This window comes from Panthera onca, chromosome A1, assembly GCF_046562875.1.
Source record: "Panthera onca isolate mPanOnc1 chromosome A1, mPanOnc1 haplotype 2, whole genome shotgun sequence".
Taxonomy (NCBI): domain Eukaryota; kingdom Metazoa; phylum Chordata; class Mammalia; order Carnivora; family Felidae; genus Panthera; species Panthera onca.
The window spans coordinates 230,807,050-230,824,579 of NC_138339.1; the positions used below are offsets into that span (position 1 = coordinate 230,807,050).

The following is a 17,530-nucleotide window of genomic DNA, read 5'->3' on the forward strand; positions in this document are numbered from 1 at the left end:
CCTGACAGCCCCCTTCTCGCCCACTTTACCCAGAGCTCTGAATCCAAATCCTAGTTGGTAAAGTAACTGGCTTGAGAACAGACCACTGTGGAAGTCCACATCAGCTAGGCAGTCTTTCTGCCTTATATATGAGCAAACCGTTGGGGCTTACCAGGCAAATGAGGGGCTCTACTGCAGGGTCAGATGCAATCTCAGCTGATGCCACACCCACAACCAAATGTTAAGTGAAAGTCTGTAGGCTGAACCATAGGCCCACCCCCAGCCCTGTTGTATCCATGCAACAAGAACAGGTTGCTATGAAAATGGAACATTCAGAGAACCACAGAGGAGTACTTATAAACTTAAAAACTCTGCCTATCACAAATATAAATATTAATACTGGGAAGAGGGTGGTAGATTGGGCAGTGCAAAGTAAAATCTTCATATTGAAGAGTTAAAAGATAATGTCAAAAGTCTTCCAAATAAGTAAATAGAGGTAACAACATATAATCTAGAGTTCTGAAGGTAGCCACAAGAAGAACTAAATAAAGAACCTGTTTTGAAGGAAAGGAAGGTAGGTAGGAAAGGAAGGAGGGAAGAAAGAAAAGAAAAAGAGGGAGGGAGGGAGGGAGGAAGGGAGGAAGGAAGGAAAGAAGGAAGGAAGGAAAGAAGGAAGGAAGGAAGGAAGGAAGGAAGGAAGGAAGGAAGGAAAAGAAAAGAAAACATTTTCTCTGAGTTTGGGATTCAAAGAGGGGAGGAAATGTGGAAGTCCACGACTTTCCCCTATAACCTGCTCTGTATTATTTGATCTGTTGCCAGTCACATGGACTTCTGTACCTATGCTTTCGGCAACACTACATTTTTAGATATATACACATTGAAACTGCTATATAGCATTGCAGTGTCTAAATATAGCATGTTTATTTATATAGATCCTTTAGATGACTATTTGAGTCATTTAAAACGTTTCGATGTTAAGAACAATATTGGATCAAACAGTCTTGTATACATCCTTCTGTACAAGTCTGGAGGAGGGATACTCTGCACCGGAGGGAAGGAGTCTAACTTCACCAGGAAACTGACAAATTGCTCTCCAGGGCATGTGGCCAGCTCTCATCCATAAGAGATAAAAGCGCCAGTGTTCCACACCCTCACCAATTGTTTTTCAAGTCTCTTACATTCTGCCAGTCTGGTGGGTGTGAAATGACGTCTCACTGTGACGCTGCTTCCCAGATTATTAGAAGAGTTGAAGGTCTTCTCATGAGTTTACTGGCAATACGGATTTCCTCTTCATTGATGCTTTGCCTGCGTTTCTGTTTTGTTGTTTATCTTCTGCTAAATGGTAGGCATTCTTTACGAATTCTGGATACTAAGGCTTTGTGGGGCACACGTGTTGCAAGGTCTTCTCTCAGTCTATTTGTTTTTTAAATCTGTTTACTTTCTGCTCATTCATTTAACATACATTTTAAATGTAATCAAATACATCAACCTTTTATGTTCATACTTACGTTGTGTTTATGAAATCCCCTCTTACCCTGAGGTCATCATGCTGTCTTCCTTAGGGCACAAAGTAACACTTCAGTTAATATATGAATAAATATACGAATAAATAAAGTCTTTCCCGGTTGTTGGTCTCCGGGACATTACACAAATCCAATTTTTATTTTGTACAAGCACCTTGCTCACACAAGCAAATTTGTATTGCAAGATCAGACTTAAAGACAAATGTTAAAGGGGTTGTTACCATTTATCATAATGAAACCAAGCTGAAGCATGCCTTACTTTACACACACGGAGGTGTACAACCAGCGAGACTAACTAATTCCTCTTCACAAAAGATGCACTTGAGAAATGGGGTTTTAATATACAGCAATGTTTAGATTAGAAATCAGAAAAACAATCTTGCTAGTAAGGGCTACAGCAATACAACAGGGCACCTGGAGCAGCCCATGTATTGAAAAAATTGTACTGAGCCTCTATTGTACGGCAGACCTGTAAGAAAAATTGTGGAACTTCTTTTTTAAAAAGGGGGGGGGGGGGAGGGGGTGGCGCCTGGGTGGCTCAGTCGGTTAAGTGTCTGACCTTGACTCAGGTCATGATCTCAGGTCATGAGTGTGAGCCCCTCATCGGGCTCTGTGCTGACAGCTCAGAGCCTGGCACCTGCTTCGGATTCTGTGTCTCCTCCTCCCTCTGCCCCTCCCATGCTCATGTCTCTGTCTCTCAATAATAAATAAGCGTTAAAAAAAATTTAATAAATAAACATTAAAAAAACCCCTATGCAATCATTAGATCTGAAAGCCAGAGTCATTGCCATCAGTAGCACCAAGTTAACGGCTCTAACGTGCATGTTTATCAACCGCATCCCACTGCTTTTCTCCTTAAGCCTTTGTCTTTCGTGTCCTTTCCATTCTCCGTGGCCCCATCAAGGCCTCCTCTCTCCACATCGAGTTTATAGAAACCAGTCACCCAACTGGTCATCCTCCTTCCAGCTCGCTCTCCCATCCTCCCGTGCTGGACGAAACGTCCCCCGAACCTGGCTGTGATCAAGCCTCCTGCTCAAAATTTTCACCGCATCCTTGCCGCACTTCGGATAAATATGCCATAGAAATGTGTACGTTGTCCCTTTGATGAGTATTTAAGTCATTAAAAATTTTCCACTCTTATGAACAATACCATTCGTAACGCAAATTTTCTCGCTGGGTATTCAGGGCCCTCCATGCTCTGTCACCAATTAGCTTTCTTTATGTCCCATCGCAGCCTATGTAAGTCCTGTGCTTCCTCTGGGCTGATCTTCTGTTCTCCGCCTTTGTTGCTTCTCCTCCCCAGCTAAAGGATCCTGCCAAGGACAAGCCCAAGACCCACTTCTTCCACTGACTCTTTACTGACTGTTCAGTGATTATTCCCACCTAACATTCCTAAAACACTTAGCATCTGTGCCATGCAGTTGGCACATGCTGTCTTGAAACGTTTTTATATATCTCCTGGTTCCCAAAGTAGATTAAAGCGATCTGTGGGCAGGAATGATGTGTCAGAGAGTCTTGGGCAGAAGGGAGGTCCCCGAAGCATCCAGCCCAGTTCCTTACAAGATTCAAGAAGTATCTGCTGACTGTCATTTAGCCCCAAATGTATTAAATTTTTCATAGTATATTCACCAACGTTAAAGAGAAAAGTCTTAATATTCTCCAGTAGGTTGGGTTATGCTTCCCAGATGAAAACGACTCATGGTAGAAAAAGACAATTAATGCAAAGAAGTGTTTTTGAACATTAAGAAGAAATATAAGAGTGACCTAAAATCTCAGGCACTCCACATCTCTTTTTAAATGAAAGCATATTTGGGGTGCCCGGGTGGCTCAGGCGGTTGAGCGGCCGACCTTGGCTCAAGTCATGATGTCGCGGCTTGTGGGTTCGAGCCCCGCATTGGGCTCTGTACCGAAACTCGGAGCCTGAAGCCTGCTTCGGATTCTGTGTCTCCCCCTCTCTGCCCCTCCCTGGCTTGTTCTCTTTCTCTCTCTCTCTCAAAAATAAATAAACATTTAAAACAAATTTTTTTAATAAATAAATGAAAGCATATTCATTACTGAAGAGTCACACGTTGTAAAACTCCCCGCAGAAGTTTACACGTTCCCCAGACACCCTTCTCTCAGGGGGTTGAAGACTTGGAGAAGAGAGGCCAGCATTGACGGTTACGCTGTGCTCGGCCAAGACCCACAACTCCGCACACTGGGCTGTCCAAGTCGCCACCTCACGCGGGCACTCTTCTGGCCCCAGACAGACCAAGTGGAGAATAACCACCTACCACCCTCTACCTGTAATTTCGGGAAACTGCTGCCGTCGCCTTTCATCACTGGCTCCTTAAAAGTACTGCTTGCTGCAAATGCTTGAGGAAATAGCGAAAAGAGGTAAAGAAAAAAATACAAACCACCACCCAGGCATAACCACTAACACTCTTTTGGAGGTTTCACCAAAACTACACACACACACACACACACACACGCACCGCCCTGTGGGCTCCTGCCCCACAGGCAGTGAGAGGCTGTGTGGGTCAAGGTTACAAGCGTGGCCGCCAGAGCCTGACTCCAGGTCTGAAACCTGGTCCCACCGCTCACTGGCTCTGCAACCTGAACAAATTGCTTCCTGTGCACATTCTTTCACCTGCAAAATTAGAATCATAGCCTCATAGGGTTGCCAGGGGTTTAAGTGAGGTGATATATATGTCACGTCCGTACCAGCGAGATGCGTAGAAAACACCGGGCAGTTCTGAGTTATCATGATTAGACAAGTCCCCATCTTACCTTTGAACTTGACATTTTATCAGGGCTCTGTTGCCAAATCTTCTTGGAAAATATTGTCTTTATGGGGGCGTCTGGGTGTCTTAGTCGGTTAAGCGTCTGACTTCAGTTCAGGTCATGATCTCGCGGTTCGTGAGTTTGAGCCCCATATCAGGTTCTCTGCTGTCAGCGTGGAGCCCGCTTCGGATCCTCTGTCCCCTTCTCTCTGCACCTTCCGCTTGCTTGGTCCCTCTCTCTCTCTCTCTCAAAAATAAATAAATAAATAAATAAATAAATAAATAGGTTTTTTTAAAAAAAGAAAACATTGTTTTTATATGTTTCTCTATCCTACTTTTAACTTACCACTTTATCACGCCTATATGTTTTTAATATTCTTTTAAAAAATTATTTCTGATGTCTGTATAACTAATACTCTATCTTCTAAATATGCCACATTTATCATTTCCTTCTATTGTGGGATGTTCGGGTTGTTTCCTATTTATCACTATGATATATAATACTGTGATAATAAAAACTTTAGTCACATCCCTGTTTGCTTTCTTGTGACTTCTAACATAGAATTTCTAGAAGGATAGGGGATAAGCATTGTTTAATGTTTACGTTACCAAACCGCCATCCAGAAAAAATACTCCAAGTTCACACCCATCGGTCCTGTGTGAGAACAGCCTCTATATCCATGACGGTGTTTTGGTGTTATCTCTTTTCTCTTTTTTTGCTACTTGGGAAAAAGAAAATTTTTATGCCATTTAATTTTGATTTTGACAGCCACACTTTTATGATTATGTTGGCCAAGTGTGTTTCCTCTTTCGGGAATATTCTATTCGTGTCCCCACTCTTTGGCATTTGTTTGATTTCTTTTGGTTGAGCTGCAAAGAGGTTTTTCATATTAATTGGTAAGTGCTCCTTATACTAGCAATTTAATTTTTCTGTTACATCTTATTTTTTTCCAGTTTACTTTAGAGCTTACGGCTTTTATTTCCTCATTGACTCAGCACATAGTTATTGAGTGCCTGCGGTGCCAGACAATGTTGTAGGTGCTGGGGATTCAGCAGGGAGCACGGCCGGCTAAGATCTCTGTCCCTGGAGAGCTTACATGTTAGTGGGACAGTGGAATTGCAATGCACAGAACCATCTAGTTCCTGGAATGCCTGTTCTAGAGTTTTATAAGCACCTGTAACTTCTTAGACACAACGGGCCTGTTAAGTCATCTTCCTTTCAGAAAACCATCGTACCCACGCGAATACAGAGGAAGAGAGACCCCAGGGTCTCTTGATAGAGAAAATTAGATAATAGTTTCAAACGAGTCTGACTGGAAGGGCACCCATAGACTTTCAGACGGGACTTGGGATATCAAGAGCACATCTAGAGTTGTTTCTTTTTCCTTTCACACGCACACCTCGCTTACACATCCCACACTAGGGGGCAGGAGAAACAGAGGGGTGCGGGCACGGATGACGAGAACAGAAAAGTTTGGGGTCCTACCTGAGTTGGCTCAGGCTGTCACCACAAAGTGCCACAGAGTGGGTAGCTTATAAACAGCAGCACCCTCTTTCTCCCAGTTCTGAAGGCTGGAGGTCTCAGATCGGGGTGCTAGCCTGGTCAGGTTCTGGGGAGAGCCTTCTTCCGGGTTGCAGACTGCTGACCGCTTGCCGCGGCCTCACACGGTGGGAAAAGGTTGAGCTGGCTCCCTGGCCTCTTCTTAAAAGGGCACTAATCCTATTCATGAGGGCTCACCCAAGTACCTCCCGGAGGCCTCACCTCCAAAACCCAGCACACTGGAGATTAGACTTTAACATGCGAATTTGGGGAGGCCATGACGAGGCTCCATAAGCACAGGAGATTGTGCCAGGAAGGACTTTATGGAATGGTTGATGCACCAGCACCAATCTTGCAAGAGATTCCCATCCCTCGATGGATGCACAGGAGTTAGGGGACCCACAACAGGAGCAAAATGGCCTTCTCAGCAATCTGTGTGCACGTGTGACTCAAGCACCAGATGAACGACCACCCCTCCAAAGTGTCAACTCTTGGAGGGGTGCCCGGGTGGTGCAGTCAGTTGAGCGTCCAACTCTAGATTTGGGCTCAGGTCATGATCTCACGGTTCATGAGTTCGAGCCCCGCATCAGGCTCGTGCTCACAATGAGGAGCCTGCGTGGTATTCTCTCTCTCTTCTCTCTCTACCCCTCCCCTGCTCTCTCTTTCTCTCTGTCTCTCCAAATGAATAAATAAACATTTTTTAAAAAGTTTTTAAAAACCAAGTGTCAGCCCTTGGAAACAACTCCAGAGAAGCAGACAGAGAGAATCCTGAGTTAACTGAGATTGTGCTTTGGGCAGCAGCAGAACAAGGATCAAAATAAAAGTTGAATGGAGTTATAGAAAGTTCTATTTCTCATACCTCTGAAAGATCTCCCTGTGCTTTTAAGAGGGATCATGCAGCCCATTATTTCAACACTTGTGGGAATTCGACAAGAATTCCCACAGTTCTTAAGAAACCGAAAATGCAGATAGAAGGTTCTGTTACATTTGCATAATCTTAAATTCACTTTTGCAAAGGCAGTTCCAAAACCAGCTGTTCCAATACGTACAAGGTGGAGGTCACCAATCCCTCCTTCACCCTTGGCCCCTCGCAAGCAACACATACATAAACATCCCTACAGAGCCAGGACAAACACAACGGACCCCCAAAGTCGCCCAACGCAGATGAACAAGAACCTCGTGACGACAAAATCTCTAGATGGCCCTCCTCAGAAGACTCCTCCCTCACCCCCTCTCCTTGCACGGCTCAGGCTTCCCTGCCGCCTCCACTTTGCCCGCTGTCTCCACTCTTTGTCAAAAGCTGCCCTCTTATCAGACGCTGCCCTCTGTCACTCTCAGCTTACTCCTCAATAAAGCAGAGCTGGCTTGCTAGGAGGAAACAAGCAGAGAAAGATCGGTTCAGAAAAGATGTTCCGCATCACTAATCGTTAGGGAAATGCACGCCAATACCACAATGAGATAACACTTCGCACCCATTGGGATGACTACTTAAAAAAAGGGGGGGGCGGGGATTGGTGGGCAGGGAGGTTGGTGAGGATAGGGAGAAAGAGAAACCCGGGGTGGCGGGAACGTAAAATGGCACACAGCAGGTGTGGAAAATGGTGTGATGGAGCCTCAAAAATTTTTAAAAGGGGATTACCATACAATTCACCAATTATACAGCTGGGGATACCCCCAAAAGAACTGAGGGCAAGGCCTCAAAGAGATGCTCGCACACCCATGATCACTATCACTGCAGCATCAGTCACAAAAACCGAAAGACGGAAGCCACCCAAGTGTCCCCAGACGGATGAATGGGTAAAGATGTGGCCTATTCATACAACGGAACATGATTCAGCGTGAGAAAGGAAGGAAATGCTGCCCCAGGCAACGATATGGCTGAATTCTGAAGCCACTGCGCTAAGTGAAATAAGCCGTCGTCGCAAAAGGGCAAATGCCGTCCGATTCCACTCCCATGAGCTGCCTATAGTCAAAGTCATAGGGACAGAAAGGACAAGGGTGATTGGCAGGGTCAGGGGGGAAGAGGGGAATGAGGCGCTCGCGCTTGAGGGGTCGAGAGCCTCAGTTGAGGCCAGGACAAAGCTCTGGAAGCGGATAGTGGTGGCCGTTGCACAGCGATACAAATGTACTTAATGGCACAGAACCGTGCGCTTCTAAACGGGGGAGGGGGGGGGGTGAATGCTGAGAAAAAGAACTTGGGGGAGGAGTGGGTGTCGGGTCAAATCGGACGGAAACAGGAACACTCAAGGACCGGCTTTACGCCCTGGAGAGCTGGAGGGAACTCCCCAGGCTGTAGGGCCAGGAGCGGGGAGGCGGCCCCACCGAGCTCTAGGGACTGGCCACCCAGAAGGATGTCTGCAGCTTATCTTAATCGCCACACCCTCCACGAAGCCCCCTTCTGATGTCCCCTAAACTCTGCCCGATCAACGGAGGCCACATGCCCTCCAAGCGGGCACCGGCTGGGGCTCAGTAAGGGAAACACATTTAGCCCAAGCACAGATCGACGTTCGGCCCGGGCGCACACGCACGGTGTCTGCGGAATTAAAAGGTAACGGTGACGGGTGGTGCCGAAGGGGGGGGTGGGAAGCCTCGGGGCGAGGGGACACACGCGACGCTTGGGAAAGCCAGCCCTAAAGTTTGGGGCCTGACACACGCGGCCCCCGTGCTCCGAGCCCACACCGCACTTGCTTCTTCTCTCACAGGCTCTACCGGGACCCCTTTGCCCAGTTCTCCCCGCGGGACCCAGGGCGGCGTCTGCTGGGGGCCGCGGGCACCCGGCGGCGCCCCGCACGCGGCGCGCGCAGACACGCAGGGCGCGCCCCTCCGCGTCCCCCGGGCTCGCGCCCCAGGGCGGGCGCGCTCACGAGCTCGGGCCGGGGCCGGCGCCGCCCGCGGGGGCGCGCCTCGTCCCCACAGGAGACCCACGGGACCCCCCCTTCCCTTCCCCGCGCGGCCGCGGGCTCGGCCTCTTCGCGCCCGCGCCCGCGCCCGCGCCCGCGCCCCCGCGCCCGCGCCCGCGCCCGCGCCAGGCCGCCTGCAGCCGCGGCCCCTCCCGCCGCCTCCTCCGCGCGCTCCTCCGCGCGCTCCTCCGTCCGGCTCGCGCCGCGACGCCCTGGGCGGCGAGAGCCTCCGCGGCCGCGGAAATCTGTACACACCGCGCGGCGAGCCTGGTAGCTGGGTCTCTGTGGCGCAATCGGTTAGCGCGTTCGGCTGTTAACCGAAAGGTTGGTGGTTCGAGCCCACCCAGGGACGGGCAGCGCTCATTTTCCTGAGATGACCTCGATACGGATCCATTTTAAAATGGCAAGCCTGAGATTTTTAGTCGAACGGGAGTACGACGCCACCACGCTTCCAGGATAGAGGAAGACCTTGTCCTCTCAGTGTTTGTTGCACGGCGGGGGCGATCGATCTAAGAGGGACTCTGCGTCTGGACTGGCAGCTTGTGCCTTGGTCATTCAGGTCCCGTGGTCATTTATCCACGGGAAACCTACACACATTCTTCGGGAGACCGGCCCAAGATTGTGCTTCAACAGCAGTAACTGTAACGGGGGGGAAGTAATTGCCCCTTGACAAGTGAGTTTCTCCCAGAAAATCGGATACCACCAAAAAGTAAATGTACTTACTCAGTACTGCCTTATCTACTGCCAGAAGAATCCGAGGAGCTGTTCGATGAACATATGCAAGGGGAGTCACCTACAAGTATGTGGGGGCATAATCACCCCACGTAACTGTGCTAAACGGAGCTCTGTTTTGGACAATGGACTTGAACCTAGGCAAAGGTGTTAATGTTGGCGTTAGGTCGCTGACACAATTTTCCCTGAAATTAAACTCAGGCAGAAATTGTTTGTATGAGTTCTTGCTAAAAGGTTTCCAATGACGTGTTTTCAACTCCGGTCTCACAGAAGACACAGATCTTTTACAAGCAGATGGTTCACATAAGACTTTCTATAAAGATAGAGAACCACACGATAATATGATAACGTGATGCTATAATTCGTTCCTGCCAAGATTGAGGTCATGTGGTGGGTGCTTTGTCTCCGGGATGTACTTTTCCTGGATAGAACCGAGAGACTCGGAAGAAGGAATAAGTTAGCTGCGTCACTCGGCGGTCTCTTAGGAAATGCCTTGGCAAATGCTGGCTGATAATTATTTATCAAATAATTGTTGATAATAAAATACCCTCTGTTGTCTAGTGAGAAGCCCTAAAAAAGGAGACACAGTGTTGCACTTGAAGGATTTCAGGCAGATTCAGCAGTAGCCGGCCCCCCACCCCCACCCCCCACATTCCAAGCTTTCCACTCATGCTTAGGGATAGATTATAGTAGAAACAAGAAAAGGGAAGGCAGTTAGGTCATAAGATCATTCGTGTACTGTCCAAATCTAGTCTAACACTTCAAGATGGAGGAGGCATAATATTTGCTAATACTTAAGTTATGGGGCCTTAGAAAGCATATCCTTCCGCTTTAAGCTGATTGTATTTATACTAGGTTATAAGCTCCTTGAGGGAAGAGACCAACTTCTGTTCTTAGTGATCATTTTAGATTCCAAACTGCTTCCTTCAAGATGCAGTTCAAATTCTTGAGCTTAACACACAGAGGCTTTCATGATCTGTGGCCTTGTCTCCTACCATGTTCCTGCATGAAAACTTCTAGTGGTTATATGCATTTACCAGGAGTTCCTTCAATGGCGCGTGCTGCTTTGTACCCCCCCACCCCCCAGATGTCTTTCCCGTTACCCTGATGTGCCAGGCCCCGCCCCCTCTGTACACACCTGGGTAACATCCGCAGAGGAGTTACCTTCTCAGGGAGGCCTCCCCTGATGCCCCTCCTCCATTCATTCATCACACTACCCTGAAAACAGGGAGTTACTTGTCACCTACGCTAGAGTACGAACCCCTGGAGTGTAGTGACTACGTCTTTATTCACATTGTTTGCTCACCTAGCACAGGCCTGTCACATGCACATGCTCAGGACAGATGCGTTCCCCGCCTTCTCAGAGTATGTGATTAACAGAGATAGATACTCAGATAAAAATGCATATGATGAAGTGTCAGCGTGAGGGCCACAGAAAAATGTTCCCAGGCAGTAAAGGAGGAAGTCAACATAGATAGGCTGGATTGTGTCTCCGTGGAGGATTTGAAACAACCCTGAAAGATCTGGACAGGCCAGAAGGCAGGGGAGAGCTATTTAAAGCTGGCAAAATTTGGAGACAAGATGGGGGTGGGTAGGAGAGGAGCGTAACCAGAATATGGAACAAATGTACTTAAATAGAGCGCACTGAAAATGTTCTTAGCTTGCGGAAGGGCCCTGAAGACCAAAGGATGAGGCTAGACTTTACCCTATAAAGTAAGGGAGTAACTGTTAAAGGTTTCTGTTTCAGGATATAATGAAATTTAGTCTCGATGGTTGGTCTGGCAACAGAATAGGGAAAATAAGAGATCAGAGAACAGTTAAGAGGCAATTATATTTCAAAGGAGAGGCAATGAGGTGACTTTAGAAACGAAGGATGTAATTCAAGGGAAGACTGGATAAGATTTAGAGACTGAAACAAGAGGGAAATGTGGAGGGTGGTGCCTACATCTACAGCCTGGGTGACCCAGGAAATGGTGATAGTGTTGCTTGATGTTGGAGGGGTCTTAAAGAAATCTTGAAATTAGAGAAATTATACATTGCCCATACTTTCAGTTTACCGTACTTGTGGCTGGTTCTCCACCATGGAGTTCATCTAAAACCTAGCCCCAAAAAGAAAAGAAAAAAAAACCCAGTCCCAGAATCAGTCTTCATTTTTTTAAAAGTTTTTATTTATTTTGAGAGAGAAAGAGAGAGCATGCGCACATGCGTGAGCTGGGGAGGGGCACAGAGAGAGGGCGAGACAGAGAGAGAGAGGGAGCCAGCACGGAGCTTGATTCGGGGCTCGAATCTGTGAACCGTGAGATCATGACCCGAGCCAAAGTCTGACACTTAACTGATTGAGCCACCCAGGCGCCCCTGTATTTATTGTATTTGTATTCTAATTAGTGATAAAGGTTATAAAGTATGTCAAATCCAAAGTGTTTAGGGATGGAAAAATGACTAAACTGAAGCTTTTAAGGTAATACAAAGAACTAGAATAGTCTAATACCATTAACAAGCCACTAAGAAACCAGTTTTTCTTTTTGTTTCTTTTTTTTTTTTTTTGCTGAGCAATTAAGTAGATACGCAAAATTAGTAATAAATGACTTCAGACCCCCAAAAAAGGCTGCTTTGGGGTTTTAACACTTAATACCTTATTTTTATAATCTGCAATGACTTGATGTGAAGGGCTTTACTATATTGATCTTTTAAGGGTTGCTTCTATAGGGATTTACAGCAGCAGCAGATACCAATTTGTATTTCTTTCCTTGCAAGTTACTTTAATGACATCCAGCAAACTGTCATATTTTATTACCCCCTTGGAGGAATTGAGCCATTCTTCATTGCTTTTTTTTTTCTTTTTAGTAAAAACAGAACAGAAATTACCGTCTGCCAAAGAGGACTCAAACTAGTTATTCCCCAAGATAAAGTGACAAAGTAAATCAAATACACACTTTAAGGAGACCCTCGACTATCTTAGTACTAAACTGGGAAGTCGGTTATTATAGATTATCATATGTGTGTGTGAGCACAGTGGTGTTTATTTATACCTAACTGAACAACATATTCACTTTAATACTAGAGTTTAGGCTAGTCTGATAATTGAAATTCACTAGAGTGTAAACTACATAGGCGAAACTCTACATTGGATGTGACTCAACATAGAACTGAAGTTTGAAACACAGAATTTCTCCATTAATCATCAAGCAAGGAGGTTCTTTACTGGGACCACAACTTTCGTGGCCAGTGGGGACATCAGTTTACTGCTGCAAACATTTTGCCATCCTGCTGAATTGGCCTGGTTTACACTGCCTTAGGGCTGGGGGAGCAGTAAATATCTGGTGTTGTAGACACTTGAACCTCAGCATATTCCACGATCTCCGCCTCCAAGCCTGGTGGGAAGGTATACTAACAAGAGAAGGCTGGCAAGAAGGGTGCTTTACCAAGCTATTAAGTACCTGCAATAACCAAACAAAATGAATTTCCATCTTGAGATGTGAAGTCTTTCACAAGTTCCTTTTCTCTCGATGACCTCTTGCTTCTGTGGTTACATTTTAACTCCTGACGACTGTATTTTACACTTCTCCAGTACTAGATTTGTTGTCACTTTAGCCCGTTTGCTATGTTGCAGAAGTTGATAAGCCCCTTTTCATGGATCTGCCCGGATTAGAAACAACCTGGTATGCCGTTCTGCCTCCTTTGCCTCTTCTGTGGCTTCCTGAGGGAACACTGGTTGGGGAGAAGGGGTGTGAAGGTCCTGGTGCTCAAAAGTGAAAGAGAGTCAGAAAGACAGTCACAGATAAGCTCGCTGAGCAGGCCTGTTCAGAGCCAACCAACTATGGGGGACTCTTTACAGGCACCCACAGGAGGGGTTGCCTCTGGAAACTGCTCGGAATGAAGTCATTAGTTTAAATGTGACTTCTTTGGGATGCTTTCTCTAACCTCCCAGATGGATCCCACCCTTCCTCGTCATCCTCTGCCATAACACATATTGATCAATGTTTTTTTGCCCCCAGGCTCTGCGTTTGGAGAAGCAGTCCATTTTGTGTTGTTTGTATTTGTGGTACCTAGCAAAACTCTAAAGTTACCTAAATTTGATTGCAGTAATCATTTTTGTGATTATGAGCCAAAGCATTATGCTGTATACCTTAAGCTTATGCAGAGATGTAGGTCAGTTATATCTCAATACAACCAGAAGCGAACAAAAACAGATCAAAACTCTAATAAATCTTCCACTTTTCGTACAGTGTTTCTGACTTGCAGAGTACATTATTATAATAATGTTAACTGGAAGAAAAAACAGTTAAAATTTAATAGACTTTCCTCCCAGCATATTTTCTCCTGGAAAATTGAGATTTACACTGTTTAATTGGCATTCTACCACTGAGCACCAAATTTTCCCCCTCAACTTACTACAGGAATTGAACATTTGTTACATTTAATATGAAAGATAGGTGAATGGTGTATCCTGAATGGTTAAAGAACAGTAAGTTGATTCAGCAAATGGTGTTCAAACAAATTTACTATCAGGGGAGAAAAACCTCAGTGCAGCACATCAAAATACACTCCAAAAGAATTAAAGATTCATGACTGAAAAAAAAAGAAAGAAAAAAGAAAGAAAAGAAACCTAGCTTTACCAGAAGATATATGTAAATATTTGTATATTTGGGGTGTGGAAATGACCTGGCTAAAACATAATACCGAAAGGAAAAGAATATAAAATAATGTAAAATTTCTATCAAATTTCTCCTAGTGGCTTTTTCAACCACTGTTCCCCTCTTCATTATAACCCTCCCGTGCCTTTGAAGCACAGACCATGAGACTGAACCACCCACGCTGTTCCTTTGCGGCCATCAGCCATTTTCGTGGTATTCCGCCTTTCCTTGAGGATTTTAGCTCCTGGCTTACTGTATATTTCTTTCCACCGGGACTCCTGCCGCCATTTAAATGACTCTGCCTTCCACAAAGTCTATCCAAACACCACCCTGGCCTCTTGATTCCTTCATCTCCTCACTTTTCATGGAACCTTGGCCATGCACTTCCCTTGTCACACTTCAGACCTTGTCATCGCCAATAACTGCACTGTTCCCAAAAGCTCAGTTTCAAGCACGCTGCTTTCTTACTCCAACTAGTCCCGCTCTGGCATTCTTCGCACCCACTTCCAATCCACTGAGATCTGCCACCACTTTTTAAATGATCACCACCTGTCCTATGTCCCTCTAGCCCTCCTTATCACATCCTTAAAATCATTTTCCTTGCATAAAGCCTTAATTCCTTTTCTCCTCTGTCCCATTTACCTGGCAATACCTCTAACCTTGGCTGGATCCAACTTCCCATCTACTCTTTCTGTCCTGAGCAGCAAATGTGATTAGAGAAAAACAACCATCTTGGCTCATTTTGGTTAAAACTTACGGCCATAAACGTCTGGTGGGTTCTCTGTACGGCCTAGTGAGCCCATTGCCATGCCCCTGTTCAATTAGCTCTCAGACTAAAAATTCTAACTTCTCTCACTCAATGTTCAACTCCCCCAACACTCATACTCAGCTGGTAATATTACTGTATCCCTGAGAAAATAAAAATGTGACCTTCCTCACTGCCCAATCATCACATCTCCTAATATCTGTACCCATATATTTGTCTTCTCTAGTATTAACGTGGATAAACTCGGGGGCTCTGGGGTGGCTCAGGTAAGCGTTCAACTTGAGTTCAGGTCATGATCTCACAGTTCGCGGGTTCAAGCCCCACATCGGGATCTCTGCTGTCAGTGGGGAGCTCGCTTCAGATCCTCTCTCTCTCAAAAATAAACATTAAAAAAAATAAAATGGATAAACTCCTTCTAGCTCGTAAGGCCACACCTCCTCTTATACACTGGGTCCCCAGCCCTGGAGAAATTTACTGTGGCAGCTATCACTCCTCTCATCTACAACATCCATTCAGGTCCACACACACACACACATCCTATGACATCTCCCGTCTTAAAGACATTAACAAAAATCTTGACCCCTCCCTCCCTCACCGGGCACCAGGTGAATGTTTCAAAAGGGTAGGTCTCTATCTGCACTTTCTCTCAATCCCTTCTCTCGAGCCCACTCACACTTGTCCCAACTCCACTGAACTGTCCTCACCAAGTTACCAAAGACTTTCCAGTTACAAAAGCCAATGGTCATTCTCGGTCCTCACCTTACACTACTTCTCAGCAGCATCTGACACATCAGCATCGCTCCGTCTCAAAAAAAAAAAAAAAAAAGCTTTCTTCCCTTTTCAGGACACCACACTCACGTCCCTTCCGTGGCTCTTCCTGTTCCCCGGAGTTATTTCAACTCCCTAAATGACTCCATCCTTTACTGGACATTAAATACGATCACGTATTCATAATTCCTAAGTAGGAATCTCTACTGTCCGCCTCTTCCTATTAGATTATCTCCACTTGGCAGCCTAATGGGAACCTCACATATATTCAAAATTGAATGAGTGAGTGCTTTGCTTTAAATTCTTTCCTTCCCAAGCCTGTCCCATCTCAGCAAATAGTAGGACCCATCTGCTCAGGCAACAAAACCTGAGACTCCTCTTTGACTCCTCTCTCTGCCCCACATCCAACCCATCAACACATCCCGTTGGCTCTTCTTCTGAAATGCAACAGTAATCCAGCTACTTTTTAACACCTCCGCAGGGATCACCCTAAACTCTGGGGAGGCTGTAACAGACTATGGCTTCTACTCTGACCGGCTATAGTCATTCTCCACGCGTAAGGGATCCTTTTGAATCTAAGACTAGATATCCTGCCCTTGCCTGAAATCTTCTAGTGGCCTCCATTATTCTCAAGTGTTAACAAGGTCTTCGCTATGGCCCACAAAACCATTCAAAAACTGGCTTCTGCCAACCTCCTTCATCTTGTGTTTTAATTCTCTTTCCCTTTGTCTCTGCTCAACCACAATGGACTTTTCCTAGTCCTCAGTCATGCCAAGCACCCTCACTCCTCTGGACTTTTGTTCTTCCTGGAATGCCCTTCCTCTACACAGTCACATGGCCCCACTCCCTACCTTCACTGAAGTCCCTGCCAAATGACACCCATCTCCAAGAAAACGTTCCAAATCCACTCAGTCTGAGTCCTCCCATGCTCTCACCTGCTGTTTTCCTCCACAGCATTCAGTGCTATTTGACTAAATCCTCATCATGCAGATTGTTTGTGATTTTGCCTACATGCTTAGATTTATAACCTTAAAAATCAACACTTACAATGTGGTTATTATGGACACCCACAGAGCCGCCCAACACATATGACCCCAGGTGAGGTCTAACAGGTCAACACTGCCTTGATTCAGCTCTCGTGCTGTAAGTGTCCTTTTTACAATATACCTAGTGCCACATCTTTCGTGTGTTTTTGGTGATTTCACTGTTTAAAATGTACCTCAAGTGTAGTGGGAAACTGCTGTCTGATGTTCCTAAGCACAAGAACGGTGCGATGTGCCTTATGTGTTAGATAAGCTTCCTTCAGGCGTGACTTAAAGTGCTGTTGGCCTCGTACTCAATGGGAATGAACCAACGATATATGTTACCTGAGGTGTTTTTAAACAGAAGCACAGAAAAAACAAGGTTATTTGTTGATCAGTGGACAATAATGCTGCAACCAGAGGCTCACAGGAACCTAACCCTGCAAGTCCCCTAGGAGCAGTGGTTCAGTATTTCATATTCATGGAATGCTTGTGGAAACTTTCTAGAAGAGAACCACAAGTGACCATCAACTGTATCTGTTACCACTTAACAGGATATATTTATTTCCTTGTTTAGAAGGCAAGCTCCTTCTAAAGGGCAAGAATTTCTTTTTTTACTGCTTTATCTCTGAGGTTTACAACACTGTTTGGTACTTACCAGAAATCTAGAAATATTCAAATGATTAAGCAAGTTCTTGGAGAAAGTCAACTGGCCAATCGTTATAGAAGTATATAACATCATATAAAGTTATACTCAACCACACTAGTAATCATGAAAATGTTAAAACAACAACAACAAAAAAACAGCCAAGGTTTTTTTGCTCCCTCAATGCTACTACTTGGTGTTGGTGAGGATTCAGGAAAGCCAATCATGCCATCATTAAAAGACTTTAAAAATGCATAT

The 17,530-nt window shown here is 45.6% G+C and overlaps 1 long non-coding RNA gene and 1 other non-coding gene across 2 annotated transcripts; one reads left to right on the plus strand and one right to left on the minus strand.

Moving 5' to 3' along the window:
- The first annotated feature begins 8,982 nt into the window (after positions 1–8,982).
- Positions 8,983–9,056, plus strand: TRNAN-GUU (transfer RNA asparagine (anticodon GUU)). Its single transcript has one exon. It is a non-coding gene; the product is annotated as a tRNA-Asn (tRNA).
- Positions 9,057–9,382: 326 nt separating this feature from the next.
- LOC132682219 (uncharacterized) lies at positions 9,383–10,803 on the minus strand. The gene is made up of 2 exons (XR_009611547.3): positions 10,575–10,803; positions 9,383–10,006 (listed from the first exon to the last, which is right to left on the minus strand). It is a non-coding gene; the product is annotated as an uncharacterized LOC132682219 (long non-coding RNA).
- Between the last annotated feature and the right edge of the window lie 6,727 nt (positions 10,804–17,530).